This window comes from Phyllobates terribilis, unplaced genomic scaffold (assembly GCF_046119375.1).
Source record: "Phyllobates terribilis strain yellow unplaced genomic scaffold, ASM4611937v1 Scaffold_7__3_contigs__length_470593459, whole genome shotgun sequence".
NCBI classification, from domain to species: domain Eukaryota; kingdom Metazoa; phylum Chordata; class Amphibia; order Anura; family Dendrobatidae; genus Phyllobates; species Phyllobates terribilis.
The window spans coordinates 148,929,060-148,951,623 of record NW_027362767.1 but is presented as its reverse complement, the minus strand read 5'-3'; positions in this window follow the sequence as shown (position 1 = coordinate 148,951,623).

Genomic DNA, 22,564 nt, shown 5'->3' with positions numbered 1-22,564 from the left:
CATGACATGATATGAATCTGGCATTGCTGTAATCGCACAGACCCGAAGAATAAAGTCGTCTAATCACTTATGAAGCACGAGGAACGGCATAAAAAATAAACTCTAGGGTTAGGGTTGTGCTACCTTTAGGCTGCGTGCACACGGAATTTCCGCAGCGGAAACGCATCAAAAACGCATGGTAATCCGCACCCTATGGTCCCCAATGGCATTCCGCAATGTCAATGCACATGCTGCGGATTTTTCCGCAGCGTTTCTGCAGCGCTCATAAATCCGCAGCATGTTCATTAATTTTGCGGAAGCGCCGCCATTGACTTGCATTGAGACGCATAGAATGCGCGTCTGTACATTTGTACAAGCGGATTCTATGCGTCTCTATGTGCGGATGGTACCCAGTTCTGGAGGAGAGAAGACTCTCATCCAGACCTGGGTACCATTGTACCTGTAAAAAAAAGAATAAAATAATAAATAAAGTTTATATTTACCTGTCCAACGGCTTCTCTCGGCATGCCGGCAGCGCTGAAGGACCTTCGGTGACGTCACAGTCATGTGACCGCAGGCCCTTCACCGCTGTGTCTCGCGATATGCCGGTAGCCGGGAACGAGCGCTGCAGCACACGCCGGGGCATCGGAGGTGAGTATAGCTTTATTTTAATCATTGTTTTACGGTCACACTATATAAATCCATGCCGGTTGCTGTTTGCATGGATTTATACAGTGTGACCTAGTTGTCAAGCACTTTCCAAGTGATGCTATCGCCTGGAAAGCGCTTGTCAATCTGCATGCGGAAACGCATGTGAATCCACATGTATTCCGCATGTATTCTGCAGGAAAAACGCATGCACAATCTGCAGGCGTTTTTTCTGCCAGGGAGATGCAGAAATGCTGCAGAAATTTTATGCTTCATTTCTGCATCGTGGGCACATAGCCTTAGGGTAGTGCTAGGGTTAGGGTTAGGGTTGTGCTAAGGTTAGGGTTAGGGTTGTGCTAGGGTTAGGGTTAAGGTTGTGCTAGGGTTAGAGTTAGGGTTGTGCTAGGGTTAGGGCTGTGCTATGGTTAGGGTTGGGATTTTTTCAAAAGTAAAAAAAAAAAAAATGATGATGATATGGCGACTAGTGTTGAGCGCAAGTGCTCGCTACTTGAGTTTGCATCGGGTGCTCGGGTATGCACCGAGTATCGCGGGTGCTCAAGTGACATGCTCGAGTCTCCGTCCCATATGCTTTGCGGCCAAAAAAAACTCACGGGGATTGTCTGCCATGCACGAGCGTTCCCCACGTGTGTTTTTTTGCGTGTCTAATAACCGTGAAACATGCAGGGCAGGGACTCGAGCATGTCACTCGAGAAGCCGCGATACATGATGAATACCTGAGTACCCGATGCAAACTCAAATAGCGAGCACTTGAGCTCAAGACTAATGACAACTTATTCAATATGATGACCTAATGTTATTAACTTCTGTGTCATACCTCTGGGTTCAAAATGTTCACTATACCCCTTGATAAAATCCTTGAGGGGTGTAGTTTCCAAAATGGGGTCACTTGTGGGGGTATCCACTATTTAGGCACATCAGGGACTCTCCAAACGTGACATGGTGTTATTTCTCCTGTTACCCTTATAAAAATGCAAAATTGGGGGCTGAAAAACATTTTTGTGGAAAAAATGTGAACATTTTATTTTTCCGGCTCAATGTTATAAACTTTTGTGAAGCACCTGGGGGTTCAAGGTGCTCACCGCACATATAGATAAGTTCCCTGAGGGGTCTAGTTTCCAAAATGGTGTCACTTTTGGGGGGGTTCCACTGTTCAGCCACATCAGGTGCTCCCCAAACGTAACATGGCGTCCACTAATTATTCAAGCAAATTTTACAATCAAAAAGTCAAATGGAGCTCCTTCCCTTCCAAACCCTGCCGTGCGCCCAAACAGTATTTTTTCCCCACATATGGGGTATCTGCGTGCTCAGGGGAAATTGCACAACAATTTTTGGGTCCATTTTTTCCTGTTACCCCTGCAAAAATAAAAAAAATGTGTCTAAAGTAACATTTTTGTGAAAACAGTTAAATGTTCATTTTTCTCCTTCCACATTCCAAAAATTCCTATAAAGCACCTGAAGGGTTAATAAACTTCTTGAATGTGGTTTTGAGCACTTTGAGGGATGCAGTTTTTAGAATGGTGTCACTTTTGGGTATTTTCTGTCATAAAGGCCCCTCAAAGTCGCTTCAAATGTGATGTGGTCCCTAAAAAAATGGTTTTGTAAATTTTGTTGGAAAAATGAGAAATCGCTGATCAACTTTTAACCCTTATAGCACACTAATAAAAAAAAATTTGGTTCCAAAATTGTGCTGTTGTAAAGTAGACATGTGGGAAATGTTATTTATTAACTATTTTGTGTGACATATCTCTCCGATTTAAGAGCATAAAAATTCAAATTTTGAAAACTGAAATTTTCAACATTTTCACCAAATTTCCAATTTTTTCACAAAAAAAATGCAAGTGATATGTTAAATATTAATTATGCATATTCATTTTAGTCTTAATTCGGAGTTCTATACATTTGCACAAGGATTGCATCAGCCATCGTTTCTAGTTGACATGCGTCATTTGTGTGTGTATTTTTAGTTCACTACCATAGGCAGAGTACAGCCGTATGACCGGTCTATAAAAACCCATGGTTGGAGGCAGGGGGGGGGTCTCTCGCTCTTCCCACCCCACAGGACACGGAAGAAGGATCTGCATGCTGAGAAGCAGCTGACATGTAGGCCGGACACGTGCTGGACAAAGACGTAATTTACCAGCCAGGATCCAAGGAAAGATGGGTGAACCTCAACAATTAAGCTAATTATGGACAGATGGACAATTACTTAATAATTAATTATTGTATGTACCTGCTGAAATTTGATTCTTTTTAATGGACAATGCAAGAATAAATCGATACATTTTTTTATAAGAATATCGTGATATTGATACTTTGAGAAGTCCTCAGTAGAGAAAATAATACAGAAAAGAGTATTATTTAACAATTGCGAGCCTAGCCAGTCCTGATTTTTCGTTTTTTTAAGTGAATTTCCTGTTTGAACAAAAGGGGGGGAGAGTCCTGACAAGCTGAACAGCTGTTGTTCACGTGTCAGGAAATTCACTAATTTGTCACGAGAAGCAGAAAGGAGCCTACAGACTGAGAACTGACAGGAATCAGAGGTACTAACAAGGATCAGAATCAGACGAACTGAAGACAGGACGTGCTGAAAAAGAGAAGCTAAGAAATCTGAAGGTAAGCAAAATATGGATATCATTTCTTCTTTTGCTAAACAAAGTAAGATTAACGTTAGAGTTAATGAAGAAAATGACTTAGACGGTTTGTGGCTTAGTTTATATAGAGAATGTGAATTGGAGAATTTAAATTTACAGTTAACTTCTAAATTGGTAAATAGAGAGAAACACAAATTGCAGAATATTCTACATCTTGTACAAGTATTTCATAATTTTGTGCTTCAAAGGTCTAAGCAGGACAATTGTGTAGAAATAGTGTCAAATGGTGATACTGATTCTGACTGTAATGGGGAAAATGAACAAGATTTGAGACACGTGTCTGTAACTGAAGGTGACCTTGGGTCTGACCAAGAGACGGACATACAGAAACCTGACATGGGAGGAGACATGACTGACATACGAGAAACTGACATATTAGGTGATGTGGGAGGAGATGTGAGTGACGTAGGAGGAACGGACGTACAAGAGCCACTAAAAATAGCAGAGAATTCAGAAATTACCCAGGCTCAACTCCAAACTAAAATGAGGAAAAATTTGCTAAAATTATACAAAATCATGCCAAAATATGATGTCAAAATGCATGCCTGTAGAAATTCAGAGACATTTGAGAGCTTTTCTGATAAGTTTGATTTATCCAATGAGGAGAGGAATCAATTATTTAAAATGTGGATTCCTGTGACATTGTCCAGACGTTTACATTTAATGCCCTGTGAAAATGACTCTCCTAATGGATGGGAAAATAATTCAGACAGATTAAGATATTTGATTTATTGTGTCACAAAGGATTTTCCCAACATAGAAGATCTGCAGAAATTAAGGATTGGTAGGAAGGAATGTACATATACATTCATGTCCATATTTGAACGGTTGTACAAAGCTCTCATCAAAAATGGAAAATTACAACAAATGATAAGCATTTTTGTACAAAAATTCAAATTCCTAAATCCAGTATCCCAAGTTATTGCATCACAAAAAGACACTTTATTTAAATGCACGCAGTTGCTGAATTCTGTTAGAAAACATGAGAATCGTGAAAAGAAAATAAATCAAGCTAAATTTGTAAAACCAGAAAAGGTAAAATCTTACCAAAAGCCAATATCAAAATCTCCTAGACTGTGTCATCCCCATAATGAACTCTATCAAATACGCAGAAGATTTCATATATGTTATAAGCCATATAAAATGATTCAAAGGTCCATCTCTTCACAGAAAGAGTTAAAAATTCAAAGCTGTGACTTCTCCCTAGAAAGGAAAATGGCTGAAATTGACTGTCAGGGACAGGTGAGACGACCAGCTCACAGTGACGTCATGGAATGTGGACTGAAGGACAGGCAGTTCTCTGAGGAAAAAATAATTTTCTAGATAGGGCCTTCCTGGAGATATTTGAGAGAGACAGAAGATTTGGTTTAGGGAGTGGCTAAGGAAAAACTGTAATTATAATGTTGTATCAAAATGTTATACAATGTATCATTATTTATTTATAATCTTATACAGTAAAATTGTAGTTACATAGTTTCTAATAGTTCATATATATATATACACTTGTCTAAGTAGAAATTATGTATAATTGTATATATATATATATATATTTATAGTAATAATAAAAAAAAATATTAATGAATAAATTAGAATTTCACATATGAATTAAAATAGCAATATTTTGAATTACATTAGAACCAACCAATATATGTATAAGATATTTAAATAATTCTGTTTTTGTATGAATTTGATATTTAATTTTATTTTCTTATATTTCCTTAGAGGTTTCATTCCAAAGCAGGATTTGATCAAACAACTCTAAAATGGATTTATTTTTTTATTCACACAGGAAGTGGAAAAAATTGCATGATTTTATGTGTATAACATTTTAAAATATTAACAATATAACTAGTTGAATTATTATGTGTAACACTTATTAAGTAATATTTTCTGTGCATGAAGTGTTCGTGCTAATTAAAGTAGCTTTACAGCATGACGTGTGACAGCTGCGGCCTTTGAACTTTGAGTAAATAGTATAGATCCCATTCATTCTATTTCCAGCTGATGTAACTTAAAACCTGGTAGCCAGTGAAAAAAGAATCTAAGTACATTTCTATTTTTTGCAAGTCAAGAGTTTTTTTTAAGTGTTGAATTTCAGGAAAATCTCATATTATATTATAGGTACTTGGGGAATATTCAAAGAAATATTAAGATATTAAATTTAATTGATATGACTATGTGCATTGATAATTGGGATACAACAATTTTGGGTTAAATATATATATCTATAACTTCATATGTGGAATGTTTGAGTTGAATGAATCTGTGACTGTCAGAGTGAAAGATGAATTAATGTGAGCAGCTGCTAAGTAATTGAATGTGAGACCTCGTGTGCAAGAAAAAAAAAAGTTTCTTTATGTGAAGGTACAAAAATATATATTTAATTCTGGAAAAATTATGATACATAATTAAGTATTATCTACACATATATATATATATATATATATATATATATATATATATATAAATATATATATATATATATATATATATATATATGTATTTCTTTAGTAATTGTTATTTATTGATTTAAATAGTGGATAAGAGCAACCACACATCAAAATGGTTTACAAAGCAAATTTACATTTAGAATATTTTCCACATGATAATATCCTTGAATAACTATGATATTATTATTTTTTTAATGGTTACCTAAATAGGTACACACCTCTCTTTAGACAAATCTATGCTACTCATTGATATGAAATTTATGCAAAATATTTATAGAAGAATAATTATTTTTCATTTGGTTCTGATATATACATAAATTATTTTATAAAATAATATTTTTTGGTATTAAGGGGGAAAATGTGTTTTTGATCCTGATTACATAATCACTTTTGATCAATACCTATTTTTCACACATTTTAATAAAGGTAAAATTTTAATAAGGTACTATGGTATAATTAAGAAGGGTATTACATGCAAAGTTGCATAATTTAATATTTTTGGTAATATAAGGTTATGACAAATATGAAATCATCCAGATAATGGAAATATAAAGGTATTTTCATGGAGAATATAATTCCTTTTCATTTGTCATTAACATACGAAGGCCTTATTTTTATTTTCATTTTTTATTCTTATTTTTATTTTTCATTTTTAATTTTATTCTTACTTATTTTTTTATTTTTCCATTTTTCATTTTTAATTCTCAATTTTTGATTTTAATTCAGTTCAATATTTCATTAATATTTAATGGGGTAATGTTAAGTACAAGAATATTGCTTCATTAAATATAATGATGATATGAATTAATATAAGAAAAATGTTCCAATTTTGAGTAAACACAACAATTCATTCATTCATTCCTTCATACATTCATATATTTATTCATTTTGGTTCATGAGTATACATTTTTTGGTATTATTGGTTTAATAAAGATATAAACACTTGTTGTTTCAAAACACACTGACACCTATGGGTTGGAAAAGGTAATTACACCTATGACATAAAAATATTCTTTCACATGAAGAACTTGATTAATAATGAATTATTATCTATTATTGTTTATTATTCCAAACATAATTTATTTTAATATTTTGATAATAATTAGATGGATATTATTGAATGCTATGGTACGCTGTGATATTATAGGTTAGGAAAAATTGCCAGATTTGGTATGAGATTAGGGAATGAAGACTTCAATCAAGACATCACAATTATGAATTCTATCTTAATAAAGACGTTTCATATTTATAAATTAAAGAGATTCTCAAAAGTTACAAGAAGAAGCAACAGATATCCGGAAGTCGCAGAAGGTAAAGATGTTGTGAATGCTGAATGTTATAATAGACTGTGTCCATTACATACAATACAATTCACACCACTGATCACCAGGACGGCAGAGGACAATGATCCTAAATGAACTGCGTTGTGTTCAAGTATCATCACGTTCCAGTGTTTTCTTATCACCTGCAACGCTTCAATGAAAGCTGGTGAACAGGTAATACCTGGCGTATGTGTCCTGTACATAAAGGACTGAGTACTGGTTATGGTGCTATATAAAGCAGGGAAGTGTCAAGTTAACCCTTGCTTTGCAGACCAAAGATGTCACATCTGTTCCAAAAGTGACACGAGACCAGTGCGGACACACGGAAGATTCCAAAGACGATCCAACGTAAGTCCAGGTGACACTGCACAGATATTAAAGCTACATTTCATCAATGGACTTTGTTTTCTTATCAATTGACACACATGATCTTTCTAATAAAGAGTACAGTTTATGGACTGAACAATAATGAATACAATTATGGACGGTACAATATCTACACGCTATAATTTATTTCAAAGGAGTTTTCATCTAAAGGCTGTGTTATAAAAGAACCAAGAAGAAGACGAGAAGAAGACCCGATGACATCAGATGATGACGATGGGACCCGTGATTACTTCGATTTAGATTTAGGGAAGTATAATTATACATGTTAAATGAATATTATTCACGGCTTACCATAACATGAATTCACATCATTATATAACAATAATCAGATATTGATACTATTATTACTATTATTATGGAAATTAAATGATATTGCCAAGGAAGAAGGAAATAAAAATGATTGTTATCCTAATGATGAACCTATCTTCTTTTGAGGAATTTCAGTTAAAGTCTTTTTATCCTCAAAAAAGGGGGGAATGTTAAATATTAATTATGCATATTCATTTTATTCTTAATTCTGAGTTCTATACATTGCACAAGGATTGCATCAGCCATCATTTCTAGTTGACATGCGTCATTTGTGTGTGTATTTTTAGTTCACTACCATAGGCAGAGTACAGCCGTATGACCGGTCTATAAAAACCTATAGTTGGAGGCAGGGGGGGCTCTCTTGCTCTTCCCACCCCACAGGACACAGAAGAAGGATCTGCATGCTGAGAAGCAGCTGACATGTAGGCCGGACACTTGCTGGACAAAGACGTAATTTACCAGCCAGGATCCAAGGAAAGGTGGGTGAACCTCAACAATTAAGCTAATTATGGACAGATGCACAATTACTTAATAATTAATTATTGTATGTACCTGCTGAAATTTGATTTTTTTTAATGGACAATCCAAGAATAAATCGATACATTTTTTTATAAGAATATCGTGATATTGATACTTTGAGAAGTTCTCAGTAGAGAAAATAATACAGGAAGAGTATTATTTAACATGATATCGAAGAAATTTTGCCACTATCATGAAGTCCAATATGTCACGAAAAAACAGTCTCAGAATCAGGGGGATCTGTTAAAGCATTCCAGAGTAATTACCTCATAAAGTGACAGTGGTCAGAATTGTAAAAATTGGCCTGGTTATTAACGTGCAAACCACCCTCGGGGGTAAAGGGGTTAAGATTTACCCAAGACGAGTCTGGTACTCTCTTTCAGATGCTCCACTTGGGTACATGTGAGTTGAGGAGAGTAGATTGGTATGTGCAGGCAAGTAAAGTGTACTGACGTTTCATCTGCACAATGCACATTCACCTGGTGACAGCATTGGAGTGTCCCTTACTCATCTTGCGTAACTTAAATGCTGATTGAGAGGTCAGAGTTGGATTTGCCAAGCAATATGAAAGGGTGAACAACAGGGTACAAAAACAATTGCACAGAGGGTAAGACCTGATGGATGGCAAATGGATCAAGACAGCAGGAAATAAAGAATAGCAGGAAGATAAAGAGCATTAAACTCCAGAAGATACAGAGTCAGGAGTCTGGATATATATAGGAATTGTAGATGTACAGTCAGTTCTGTACTTGCAGTGGCAGACAAATGGTGAATGGCAGAGTTGTATTATATCAACAGAGAGATATCAAGTTCAGAAACATAGACAATCAGCATATGAATGGTTAACCAGAGATCATCCATGATGAACAATGAACAAATGACTGAATATCTGCATGCAGAGAAGACAACACAGTGTGGCAGCAGAGTTATAAATGTGAACAGCATTATTTTAGCAGAGAAGAGTTTGTTATGCTTACAGAAAACAAATGGTTAACCTGAGGTCTGAGCCACGAGGTAAATGCAATTAGATGATAAACAGGCAGGAGTTCGCTGAAGAAATGATTAGCTATTTGACAGAAATGGATAGTCAAAAAAACTCGAGTACTACTCATAGTAACTAAGTGCAAACCTACTGAATACTCAGACAGCACATAGTATGAGTCAGCCTTAAAAGGACTTGAGTGATGATGTTAAAGGTAGATGCTGGTATTCTACTGTAACATAAGAAAACTTGCACAAAGGCCCTAAGAAAAGAGACAAAGAAAAGGCGCCTAGGCCATGGTCAGGTGACTATCAATAACTGCTGTTTTTTCATTTTAGTTTGTTTTCTCCTCTAAGGTTCACTTGTTCCTCACACTATACTCAAATCACAAAGAAGTATTTCAGCTTTTTGCAATTCTGTAGAAATAAAACGAAGAAAGAGGTGCAACATGAGGGTGTCAGGTTATCCCAGTGTACCCCTCAGGCTCTGTTCACACAGAGTATTTGGATCAGCGATCCATTTCAAAATCCTTCTTAGAAACTGCTTCAAAAACCTATTCATTCCTATTGAAAATATACTTTGCTGTGCATATGAGAAGTTTGTTTTAAATATTTATCTTCCCTGAAGAGGTTGCTTGTCACTACTTTGAAGCAGATCCTGATATAATCCGCTCAAAAGTAGAACCTAACAGATTGAAAGGGAACAAAAAAAGTCAAGTTTTTTTTTCCAAAACTGCTTCAAAAAATGATAAACTCATACAAAATCTAACATTTTCTAAAGTGGTTTTTACTTTAAAAACTGTTTGAACATGGCCTTTCTCCTGCCTGTTTATTTTTACTTACAGCATCCAGAGCTTCTTATCAGCTGTTGTAACTTGATCCAGGCATCAGTTTTGTCAGGTCACACAGAAAAGCATGTAGCTCTGCTTGTCAAAACTCAATCTCTACTATGGAAATGAAACAGCTCAGCTTTAGATGTAAGATTGTAGAAGTATGTGTGCAACTTTATATGTGTGTAATGTGTATGTATGGCTGTGTAATGTGTGTGAGTATTAATGTGTTGTGTGTTTTTAATGTTTATACACGCACTTCACAATTTTAGTATCAAACATATAAACATGTATGCACGTGTGTACCATAAAGCAGTAATACACATGTGTACATATGTGTGATAGATACCGGTAAGTGTGCAGCATAGAGGCTTGTATGTTATGTTACATTCCAAGGGAGGGTGACAAATTTAGCTCAGATATAGGGGTGCGAGTGTGAGTCTTTGCTCCAGGTAAAGAAATATCTAGCTATACTTTACCAGGGTAGCAAGAAGTCTTAACCATGTACACACAGTTCCTCCTACTTAGCCTTTGATATGCAATAGTCTCTTCAAAGAGGGAAAAAACAGGAAGAAGTGGAGGAGCCATCTTGGGGGTAGTCTGGAATATGTCCTGAACGGAAGAGGACGCGCTGGAAGAGAATTCAGCAACATCTGCTTATGAGAACACCCCATTGACACCAGAGAAGTGGGATATTGGAGCTGAGCTTGCTCACGGTCGGAACCTGTCCAGGTTTGAGGAGATTCCTGTCAGAAAAGCTGTCCAGAGACGATAAAGGCCGGGACCTACAATGAAGAGGTGTTGGGCACCACTGAGGAATAAAGCTACAAGCATCATTTGTACCGCTCACTGGTTAAAGGGGCCCCGCAGTGAACAACTGTTCACGCATAACCTAACATTTTGGCGCCAAAATATTTAAGGCTGAAATATAGCCTGTAGTTAGTTAGTTATGTTGACTGTTTCGCATAACGTTTGTTGCTTATATCAGCATCCAGAAGTTTCAGATTTGCTGGCACGGTTTCTGTTTGTTTAATAACTAAAAATCCCAATCCACTTTGAGGTGCCAACACGGCACACAACAGACTCCGGACCACACGTGAACTCCATTTTGTTACAGGAGAAAGTTTTTGCAGAGCACTTTAGTACTGGACAGTTATTCAACTGCGTAAGAGTCTATTTACGGCTGGACTGCAGTCACCGTAGTTTTTTGGGGGGTATCTTCGATACAGTTTAGAACGGACTGTTCCTCTGAGTTTGCTGTAATCACCACGGAAAGGGAGAGGGAAATTTGGTTGGGGAAATAAAGGAAATATTTGTAAGATTGTAGACTTCAGTGCTGTACCGCAGGCTAGCCTTTACGTTACATGCATATAATTAATCCAATTCTCAGGGTGTAAAACGGTAATAGGCGGCCGGTTTAGACAGGAACGTCAACAGATTGCTTAGGTGCCGTGCTGTATAGCACTGAGATTCCAGCCATTGGCTAATGTCTGCATAATGTTTAAATGTTTTCTATTGTCTGAGTAAAAATATTCACTTAAATAAGTAAAATAGTTGTTTTGGGAATGAACTGAGTAAGAATTGGTTTTCTTGCCTGTAGCTCCACCGTGTCCTAAAGAACACTCCCGTTACACGACTTACATACCAAGATTCATAAGATTTTTTTTTTCCATAAACTTTTTTTTTTTTTTTCTTATCTCAGAATTTTTTGATTTTTTTTACATGTTAATATTGCTGAAATTCTATATGGATGCCTCTACCTCTAGGGAGGAGGATTTTTTCAATGTGAATAGTCAAGCCAGAATACAAAAAGCAGCTGACATTTTTTCAATGCATAGTAGCAATGTGATTACTGACCCTAACAACATTAAGGAAACATAGAGAAACCTAGAGAAAGAAATGACAATTAGCTTCAGAACTTGGTGGGACTCAACAACATTGCAAACATATGTGGAAAAAAACTAAGATCCCTTGTGGTTTAAGAATCAAGAAACGTCCTACACAAACATTTAATGATGAGTTTTTGAATGAATGGTACATTGATTAACCTGTCAGCTAACATTATAAATCAAACTCAGCAAGAAGTAGTAAAGAAAGGCTTGAAATTTGTAGCTACGGAACATTTTGAATTACTTCCCACTTTAATGGAAGTGAACAAATTCATGAGACATCTTACTATAAAAAAACAGTTTGCACAAGAACAACAACATGAGATTGAGGATAATTGTAATAATGATGCAAGGACAAACCAGAATGAATATTCTAATATGATGTTTTTTGAGCAGATGTCATTAATTAATTTACATTCACTATGTGAAGAAAGTCAAAAAAACATTAGATGACGATTTTTCCCAGAGAGTCCTTAATCCGGATTTCTACCCAATTCACACTAGAAGTCCGGCAATGGACGATTTTCAGCATGTAGTTGAAGAAGAGCTAAAAACTTTACTTGAAAAATCAGAGAAAATACAAATCTAACCTCGCTTTTCAACAGCAGAAAGCTTTAAAAACCTTACCAAATAATCCAAACAGTGTTATAAGAAACTCTGATAAAGATGGTTCTGTTGTAATATTGGACAAAGATTTATATGAACGTGAAATTATAGATATGTTACAAGATGCTGAAACTTATCGCAAGCTCAAAGAGGATCCTACATGTGAAATTAAAGGAAAATTAACATGACTTTTAAACGATGGTGTCAATATGGGAATTATAAATATCAAACAAACTGAATATTTCAACCCGGAAAATCCACATCTTCCACTCTTTCATGCCCTCCCTAAAACCCACAAACAGAAATTCCCACCTTCATTTAGACCCATTGTCTTTGATGTGGGTTCACTGTGTGAGCACCTGGGTAAATGGCTAGATGAACGCCTTCAACCTCTGGCTCAGACCTCTCCAAGTTATATCAGAGTCAGCAAGCATGTCCATAATATAATGAAAGACATGAAATGGTGTGAGAACTTCTCATGGATGATCTGTGATGTGACTGCGCTATATACAGTTATACCGCATGATTTAGCACTGACTGCTGTATCTGAACAACTCAAAAAAATTGCCAATTATTCCGATGAACTGAACGAATATATCCTGGAAGTTATGTCATTTCTTCTGTCCCATAACTATTTTTCCTTTTTTAGGAGAATTCTATTTACAGTGCTGAGGCTTTTCCATGGGTGCTAAATTTTCACATTCTCTGGCAATTATATATACATGAATTGGTGGGAGGAAAAAATCATCTATAATGTGTCTAATCCTTTTTTATCTGCTATCTATTGGTACGGACGCTTCATCGATGATGTACTTATTGTGTGCTGTGGTACTGAAGAGTCTGTACCTAAATTTATTGAATACATCAACATCAACACCAATTCAGATAACATCAGATTTACATATAATCATGACTGTAAAGAAATGTCATTTTTGGATATTCATATGTATGGTGATGCTGTTGAAGGAAAAGTAATATCAGCATTATACAGAAAACCTACTGCAGATAATGCGATGCTAGTTGCCACCTGAGACACGTTATATGTAATTTACCAGTGGGAGAGTATGTGAGAGCAAAACGAAGCTGCACTCTGCAGCAAGACCATGAGAAACAATGCTCCATTATAGATTCTCGTCTCCAGAAAAGGGGTCATCACCGTCATCTACTATGTACAGCCAGAGACAAAGCCGACTCTAAAACCAGAGCTACTTGACTCAAATCAGCACCAGAGTTGATAACTCTGATGAAAACCAAGCTGTCATCTTCTCTACCAGCTATAGTGTTAATTATTATCAAGTTGTTAATATTGTGAAAAAGAATCTCCCTATTCTGCATGCAGATAAGGCCTTTAAACCATACTTGATAAGGGCTGTAAATTTGTACCTATAAGTGGCATGAGAATAGGTAATTTAATATCCCCTAGTGAACATACTAATACAAGTGGCATAAATCCCCCCCAAAAAACTGGTTATCTATCAGCGGTTCATATAAATGTGGTCAACAAAAGTGTGGATTATGTCCATATATGTATAATACGAAGAAGAAAAAAAAGATTAATACAACTAATAACAGAGAGTATTTGATTGAGGATTTTATTAACAACAGTAAATATGTTGTATATGTCATTACCTGTGAACAGTGCAAGGTTCAATACATCGGTTGCACTACAAGAACCTTACGGAAAAAAATTTCTGAACATGTGTATGATGCACAAAATTCAACTACTCGGAGTGTATCAGGTGCCTCACAGCATTTCCTCAGACAACATGGAGGAGATGTCAGTCACCTTAGGGTTAATGCTATTGAGAAAATTTCTCCCCCTAAGCGAGATGGGGACAGATTACAAAATTTAAGATATAAGGAGGCTTCATGGATTCTTAAATTAAACTGTAGAACGCCAAATGGCATGAACATAAAAAATTATTTATTGTATATTTATTATTAGTGAACGGCAATGTTACTTTTCACATGCTCATGCATATTCATGTATTCTAATTGCCTTAATATATCACATCCCGTTCAGCTAGTATTTATTTGATCTATTGTGCTAACACATGTTATGCTATGAATAAGAACACACAGTTCGAAACGCGTCAGAAAGCATGCTGTTTAGAGCATTTTTTAACATGTACTCTTTTTAATCATGCTTAAATAAATTTCAAGTTTTTAATTAATTCCCTGGATTTTGTGCTGGATAAATCTCTCTTTCCTGCCGTTGTTCCACCCTGCTGCCAACACAATCCCTGCACGTCCTGAGGAATTCCACTTCATATGGTGAGCTGGATGAACTTTTTCATTTTCATATAGTTAGTTAGTTATGTTGACTTTTTCGCACAATGTTTGTTGCTTATATCAGCATCCAGAAGTTTCAGATTTGCTGGCACGGTTTCTGTTTGTTTAATAACTAAAAATCTCAATCCACTTTGAGGTGCCAACACGGCACACAACACACTCCGGACCACACGTGAACTCCATTTTGTTACAGGAGAAAGTTTCTGTGGAGCACTTTAGTACTGGACAGTTATTCAACTGCGTAAGAGTCTATTTACGGCTGGACTGCAGTCACCGTAGTTTTTTTGGGGGGTATCTTCGATACAGTTTAGAACGGACTGTTCCTCTGAGTTTGCTGTAGTCACCACGGAAAGGGAGAGGGAAATTTGGTTGGGGAAATAAAGGAAATATTTGTAAGATTGTAGACTTCAGTGCTGTACCGCAGGCTAGCCTTTACGTTACATGCATATAATTAATCCAATTCTCAAGGTGTAAAACGGTAATAGGCGGCCGGTTTAGACAGGTACGCCAGCAAGGAAATCTATAGAAAAATAGTGAATACAGATTGCTTAGGTGAACTGTGTAAGAGTTGGCTTTCTCGCCCGTAGCTCCGCCGTGTCCTGAAGAACACTCCCAGTACACGACTTTCACACCAATGCCTCTAGCCTATCTAGACATAGCACAATGTGCAATTAGATATTTTTCTCCCAAAATATTGTTTTCAAGGAAACAGTCACTTGTGTTCTGCAAAAAAAAAAAAAAAATGGAAATGACTGCATTATATAATTATGCCACTAGATGGTGCTTTAGAATTTTCATATTGTGCTAGTGACAAAGCTTTGGCATTGGCATAAATTATGATTTTAACCCCTTACTATAAGTAGATTACCTATACGTCCTAGTTATCAAGCAGCTTAATGGGAAGTAGCTTAACCCCTAAAATAAAATAATCAATTATGTGAAAAAAAAACTAATTCCACTAAGGAAATGTTTCTTTTAAAAAAAATAAAAAAAATTGAGGTTGGCTGCAGTAGTCTGGTGACTGGAAGGGGATTTCATCGGCTATGAAACTGGTCATATCCCGATAAAGTCACCTGACTATACCCTGCAGGTGGACTTGTGTAAGGCAATATTTAGTTGGGGTGTTTGTAGCCTACTTGCCACCATAGGACTCTGCAAATGTCTGTGCATGAAGCGTGTAGAGGCACATAGAGTCCCTGTGGTTTAACTCTATGGCCACGGCCCCACTATCAGTATTCGGTCAGTATTTCTTCCCAGGAGTGGGAGCCAAAACCAGGAGTGGGTGATAAATGCAGAATTGGTGACTTGTTTCTATTATACCTTTTCTCTGATTGTTCCTCACCTGGTTTTGGCTCCTGAAAAAAATACTGACCGAATACAGACCAAATACTGATCGTGGGGCCGTGGCCTTAGGCTGATATTACAGAAGTATTTCTCCCTAAAAGGAATAGGTACTGCAGTTACTGATAGTAATAATAGATATGAGCATGTGCCCTGTTCACAATGGAAAGTGATGTTCGTAAACTTCATGAGTCAGTAGATGTTTTCTTGGAGATCAAAGCCAACATGTTCCAGAATGGGAAGGTTTCCCGTAAGCTACTACATTTCAAGTCCGAGAATTCTAGTTTAGTCTTTGACAATGGAGGCACCGCAATGTCTGCTTAGAATAAGAATACAAGCAAAGTTTAAAAAAAAGCAACTTTTTCTACCTCTCTATGTCCTTCCACAAAGCTATGATATTAGTTCTGCCTTATATAAGACAATAGTGATAAAATAAGTGAATCACAATGCCGGTGAGTGCTATGTGCAGAGTCGCCAGTGTCTTATGAGATGCAGCTGATCACTTCTCTCCCTTGCTGGTAAAAGCTGACAGGGAGACAATTACAGGTGCATCTCACTAAATTAGAATATCATCAAAAAGTTAATTTATTTCAGTTCTTCAAAGCAAAAAGTGAAACTCCTATATTATATAGAGTCGTTACAAACAGAGTGATCTATTTCAAGTGTTTATTTCTGTTAATGTTGATGATTATGGCTTACAGCCAATGAAAACACAAAAGTCATTATCTCAGTAAATTAGAATACTTTATAACAACAGCTTGAAAAATGATTTTAAAATCCAAAGTGTTGTTCTACTGAAATGTATGTGTGACACCCTGCTGTGCATGGAGTCACAGATCCTGGAGGGGTGCATTTCAGGTTTTCTCCACAAGAGGCCCTCAGAGCATACACACACCTCCACCTTCCACCTCAGACCACCAGAGGGAGCCTGGTTAGGGATATAAATAAGGAAGGTGGAGTGATTCAGCAGTGTTTGTTTCTGCTCAGACACAGAAGGAGAGAGTCTGTGAGTGAGTTCTCCTCATGAAGAGAGTGGAGACAGAACAGTCTGCAGCCCACAGCCAGTTCCTGCAGAGTGAGACACAGAGAAACAGGTCAGTCTGCAGTGGAGCTCAGTCAGACTCAAGCAGCTCGAGTTAAGCGAGCCAGGAGCGTTGCTGACGCTCAGAGATCAGCAGAAGAGGCAGCCACCTAACTGCCAGTGTGTATAGCCTAGTGAGGGCCCTAGTAGGCCGAAGGCTAGAGGAGTGAGTAGCATTGGGGGCAGAGGAACCTTACCAGCTCACCCCAGAAACTATATCCCGGACACTGTGTCCGAGTCTGCAGGGATTCTTTATACCCAGCAGAAGACAACCAGAACCCCTGGCGAACTACAGGTCCCAGGAATACCAAACGCTGACTGTTATACCAGGGTCAGGAGTTACAGAGGCCCCATATACCAGGGAGTGTGTACTCCAACAGAAGGCCCTACCACAGGATCAGCCGGTGCAGAACAGAGACTAAGTTAGGCCTAGCTCCAGGCAGGCCAGAGACTAACACTAAGCGGCGAAGAAACAGGAGGCCCTACACCTGCTCACTGGGGAGAGTCCTGCAGTGCACCCCACACCCTACAGTGCTCCGGACGGTACCTGCATTTCCACCAGTAAAAGGTACAGAAGCAAACCGTGTCTGTGTGTGTCCCCTGTTCTTCCTTGGACCCGGCTGGGTCACCGCCATATCGTGCACCTTATCAAACATCGCTGCCCTGAGGCCCAGCTCCACCTGTGGGGAGCTACATCATCAAAGCTGCCGTAACACCGGCCTCAGTGGACTGCCGCAGCGCTGGTGATCCTCACCAGACACCACAGGTGGCGTCACGAACTTTGACATTTTATTTTCCCCTTTTTTAAGAGAGACCCCAGGGTACGGGCCCGGGAGCCGACCACCGCGACATCCCCCAAGACCAGGCATTAAGGCCCGAGCGCCGAGTAGTCCTCATCCCTTGGGCGCCACATCTCTCTAACTGGCGTCACGAACAGGATTGCGTGCCCGCGGCAACGGAAGGAGTTGTGCCCGTTGCCACCGGGTACTGTGCGCCTTAAAAGACTGTAAAACTCAGTGGTGAAACTTTTCCCGCCATTTTCTGGAGTTTCCCGCCACTGGCCGCCATCTTTCCGGTCGCCGCGCGGGAAGAAGAGGGGCGTAACTGCTGGAAGCGCGCGAAGTCGAGGACACGCCCCACGCACTGACGCTGCGTCAGGTCCTGGCAGGAAGCCCCAGCGAACGCTCTGACATGGAACGTAAGCGACGCAAGGTCCTACCAGAAGACTTTCACCTGCGGAGCTGCCGCCAACAGAAGGAAGGTAGGCCACGGTTCACTAGGGGGGCGCCAAGATGTTGCAGCAACAACCCGACGTCGCGGCCCAGGCTGACAGCCCCGATGATGCACCCGCGGCCGCCGCGCAAGACGGAGCAGCCGCTCCATCACCAGGGCCTGTAGCCCCTATCGTACCATTGACTTTACCATACATGCCTGGAGCAAAGTGGCTCCCCCAGTACAGCGGCAAGCCAGACACCCTGTTTGGATTCAAGCGCAAAATATGCACCATACTGGACATGTATTCTATGACGGGCAAACAAAGAGTTGCAGTAGTAGTGGGACAATTGACTGGTGCTGCGGAGAGAGAAGTAGAGACTTGGTCGGCCGCAGACCAGGAATCAGTGTCCGCAATTTCCGAAAAATTACAGACTGCCTTTGAGGACCGCACTGAGGCAGACCTCCGGATGAGGTTCTACCAATGCTCTCAGAAACCGGAGGACAGCGTTCGGGACTATGCCTGCCGTTTACAAGGGACCCTGCGAGCTCTAAAACAGGTTAGTCCAATTAGCATAACTAATGAGAGTAAAATGCTAAAAGAACAATTTGTCCGGGGGCTGAGGTCCCAAGCGGAGAGCAGGACTGTGCGTTGGTGGTCCTTGGATCATCCAGATGCTACCTTTGACAACTTAAGGATATGGCTATAAAGGGTCTGCAACCCCTGGAGATGGCAGATACTGCAATCCAACGTTACCAGGGTGGGGCCACTCCAACGCCAGCAGCACCCACCTTTTCCCCGCTGGCTGCTGAAGCCAAAGTGCAGGCAGCGCCCCCTACTGAGCTGGACTGTCTGCGCTCAGAAGTGCGCCAGCTGACAAAAAACCTGGCCACTGTGATGAGTGCCCTGAAGCTACGGACGGAGCCAGAGACGGAGGGAAAGATCCTGCTAGCCGACTGCCCTGAGGATGTCCCCTGGATGAACCGGAGGAGAAGGAGGACGTCGTCACCCCGGAGGAGGACATCGCCACCCCGGAGGAGGACAACGCCGCCCCCAGGGATGACCAACAACCAGCGTCATCCTCACCAAGAGTTCTTCTGCCACCGCTGCCAGAAGGCAGATCACACAGTGCACCAGTGTCCTTTAAACAAGCAAACCCTGGGTCCGAGGGCCAACACCCAGGAATAGACTCAGCAGGCCCCTCAGACTGGCACCGCAGGTTCGTGGGAGGAAGACCTTTCCTATCCATCATACTGGACGGCATTGCGATACCTGCCCTGCTGGACACCGGATCCCAGGTAACAATCATACCTGATATCCTCTATAGCAAATACTGGTCCATGGACAGTCTCCAACCCCCAAACCCAGACTTTTCAGTATATGCCTCTAACGGCCTCCCTCTTGACCTACTTTGGGTAAAGAATGTAGCAGTAAAAGTGGGGAGAGTAGAGTTAAAGGACCAGGGACTCATTGTAGTGAAGACTGTCAATGAGGAAAATGGACTGAATGTGGTACTAGGCACTAACATTGTTGGTAACTGTTTGGAGGAGGTTGTGTTTTTACTCCAACAGCTCGCTGACGTCGCCAGACCAGGGCAGAAGAGAGCGATCCAGAAGGAGATCCGGGCCCTGATGTACCAGCAGCAAGTGAAGCTGACCGGTGGTGAGATTGGTAATGTGCGGGTAACAGACCCCATACCCATTGTGATTCCCCCGATGAGTGAAATGCTTATCTGGTGTAGAGCAGCAATAGGTCTTAAAGGACAGAGCTACCAGGCGGTAGTAGAACCCCTTAGCTCAGAGTACAGACCTACACTCTTAACTGCCAGGGGGGTAGTAGATGTATGCAATGGGAGGGTGCACGTCCATCTTCTCAACTATGGGGAAAACGAGGTCATATTACCACGTTATGCCACTGTTGCCAAACTTTACACTGTAAATAATAACTCTATTCACACGGCGGAGTCCTTAACCTCCCCAGACCAAGTGGAGGATAATGACCCTGCAACCCAGGTGGAGGATTGGTGTCAACAGATCCATGTTGGGACAGACACCACTCCAGCCCACCAGAAACGGGGTTCAAGAATACGCGCAGGTATTCAGCAAACACCCACTTGACTTTGGGAGGATTAAGGGGGTACAACATCACATCCCCACAGGCAACCATCCCCCCATCAAGGAACGGTACAGGCCTATACCTCCAGCACACTACCATAAAGCCAAGGACATGTTGCATGACATGAAGAAGGCAGGGGTAATAAGGGATAGTTGTAGTCCCTGGGCAGCTCCCCTAGTTCTAGTCAGGAAAAAGGATGGGAGCATGAGAATGTGTGTAGATTACAGACAAGTAAATCGCATTACACATAAAGATGCATACCCTTTACCCCGTATTGAGGAATCCCTGGCTGCCTTGAAGTCTGCAAATTACTTTTCCACCCTTGACCTCACTAGTGGGTACTGGCAAGTCGCTGTGGCTGAGGAGGATCGGGAGAAGACGGCCTTCACCACCCCGATGGGACTCTGCGAGTTCAACAGTATGCCGTTTGGACTCTGCAATGCCCCCGGAACGTTCCAGAGATTGATGGAGTGCTGCCTGGGACACCGCAACTTCGAGACTGTGTTACTATACCTGGATGACGTGATTGTGTACTCCAAAATGTATGAGGACCACTTGAAGCACCTGGCGGAGGTATTTGAGTCACTGTCCCGGTATGGGATGAAGTTGAAGCCCTCAAAGTGCCACCTGCTCAAGAAAAAGGTACAGTACCTGGGGCACATTGTTAGTCCGGAGGGAGTAGCACCAGACCCGGAGAAGGTCACTGCCATCCAGAAATGGCCGGAGCCGAAGAACCTCAAGGAGGTGCGTCAGTTCCTGGGACTAGTAGGATACTACCGGAGGTTTGTAAAAGATTACACGAAGAAAGGAGCGCCTCTGCAAGACCTCCTGGTAGGACAGTCCCCCAAGGGCAGAAATCCCCCATTCCACTGGGGTAAAGAACAGGCTGAATCATTTCAAGAAATGAAGGAGATCCTGACAGGTGATGAGATCCTAGCCTACCCTGACTACAGCCAACCGTTCCTGCTGTATACTGATGCCAGCAATCAAGGATTGGGAGCTGTCCTAAGTCAGAAGCAGAATGGCCAGGAGAAAGTCATCGCATATGCAAGCAGGAAGCTCCGCCCGACCGAGAGGAACCCAGAGAACTATAGCAGCTTCAAGTTGGAGTTCCTGGCCTTGGTCTGGGCCATCACAGAAAGGTTCAAGCACTACCTAGCCTCCAGCAAGTTCACTGCCTACACTGACAATAACCCCTTAACTCATCTTGAAACAGCCAAGCTGGGAGCTATGGAACAACGATGGATGGCTCGGCTGTCAAACTACCAATTCACAATTAAGTAGCAGGCGGGCCGCAAGAACGCCAACGCCGATGCCCTGTCCAGGATGCCTCACCAGTCAGACACAGAGGAAGAAGTGGATGACCTGGAGGAGATGGAACTACCTGCCTTTCACCGGAATGGGATGATCCACGAGCAACGAGCCTCCAAGAGGCAGCGTGGAAAGACGTTAAACCCCCTGCCTCACCACAGCTGGAAAGAGACCCAGGACAGTGACCCGGTTGTCAGCCGCATTAAGGAGCTGATAACCCAAGAAGGTTCCTCCCTGGAAAAAGAAGCGTCTCCGCAAGCAAAGCAGCAGTGGAACGAGAGAAGCCGGCTGTTTATCTACCGTGAGAAGCTGTGCCGGAGATACGTCAATCCCAAGACCCACGAGATGGTATGGAAGATAGTGGTCCCTAAGACGGACATCCAGATGGTGTTGGAGGCCTACCACGAGCAAGCGGGGCACTTTGGCTGGAAAAAGCTAGAGACCCTGTTGAAGTGTCGATTCTACTGGGTGGGAATGCGCAGCTCCATTGAGAGGTGGTGCAGAGACTGTGGACCCTGTAGCCTCAGAAGAAAAGACTACAGCAGCCAGAAGGCACCCCTGCAACCCATCAAGATGACTCGTCCCCTGGAGATCGTCGCCCTGGACCATGTCAAGTTGT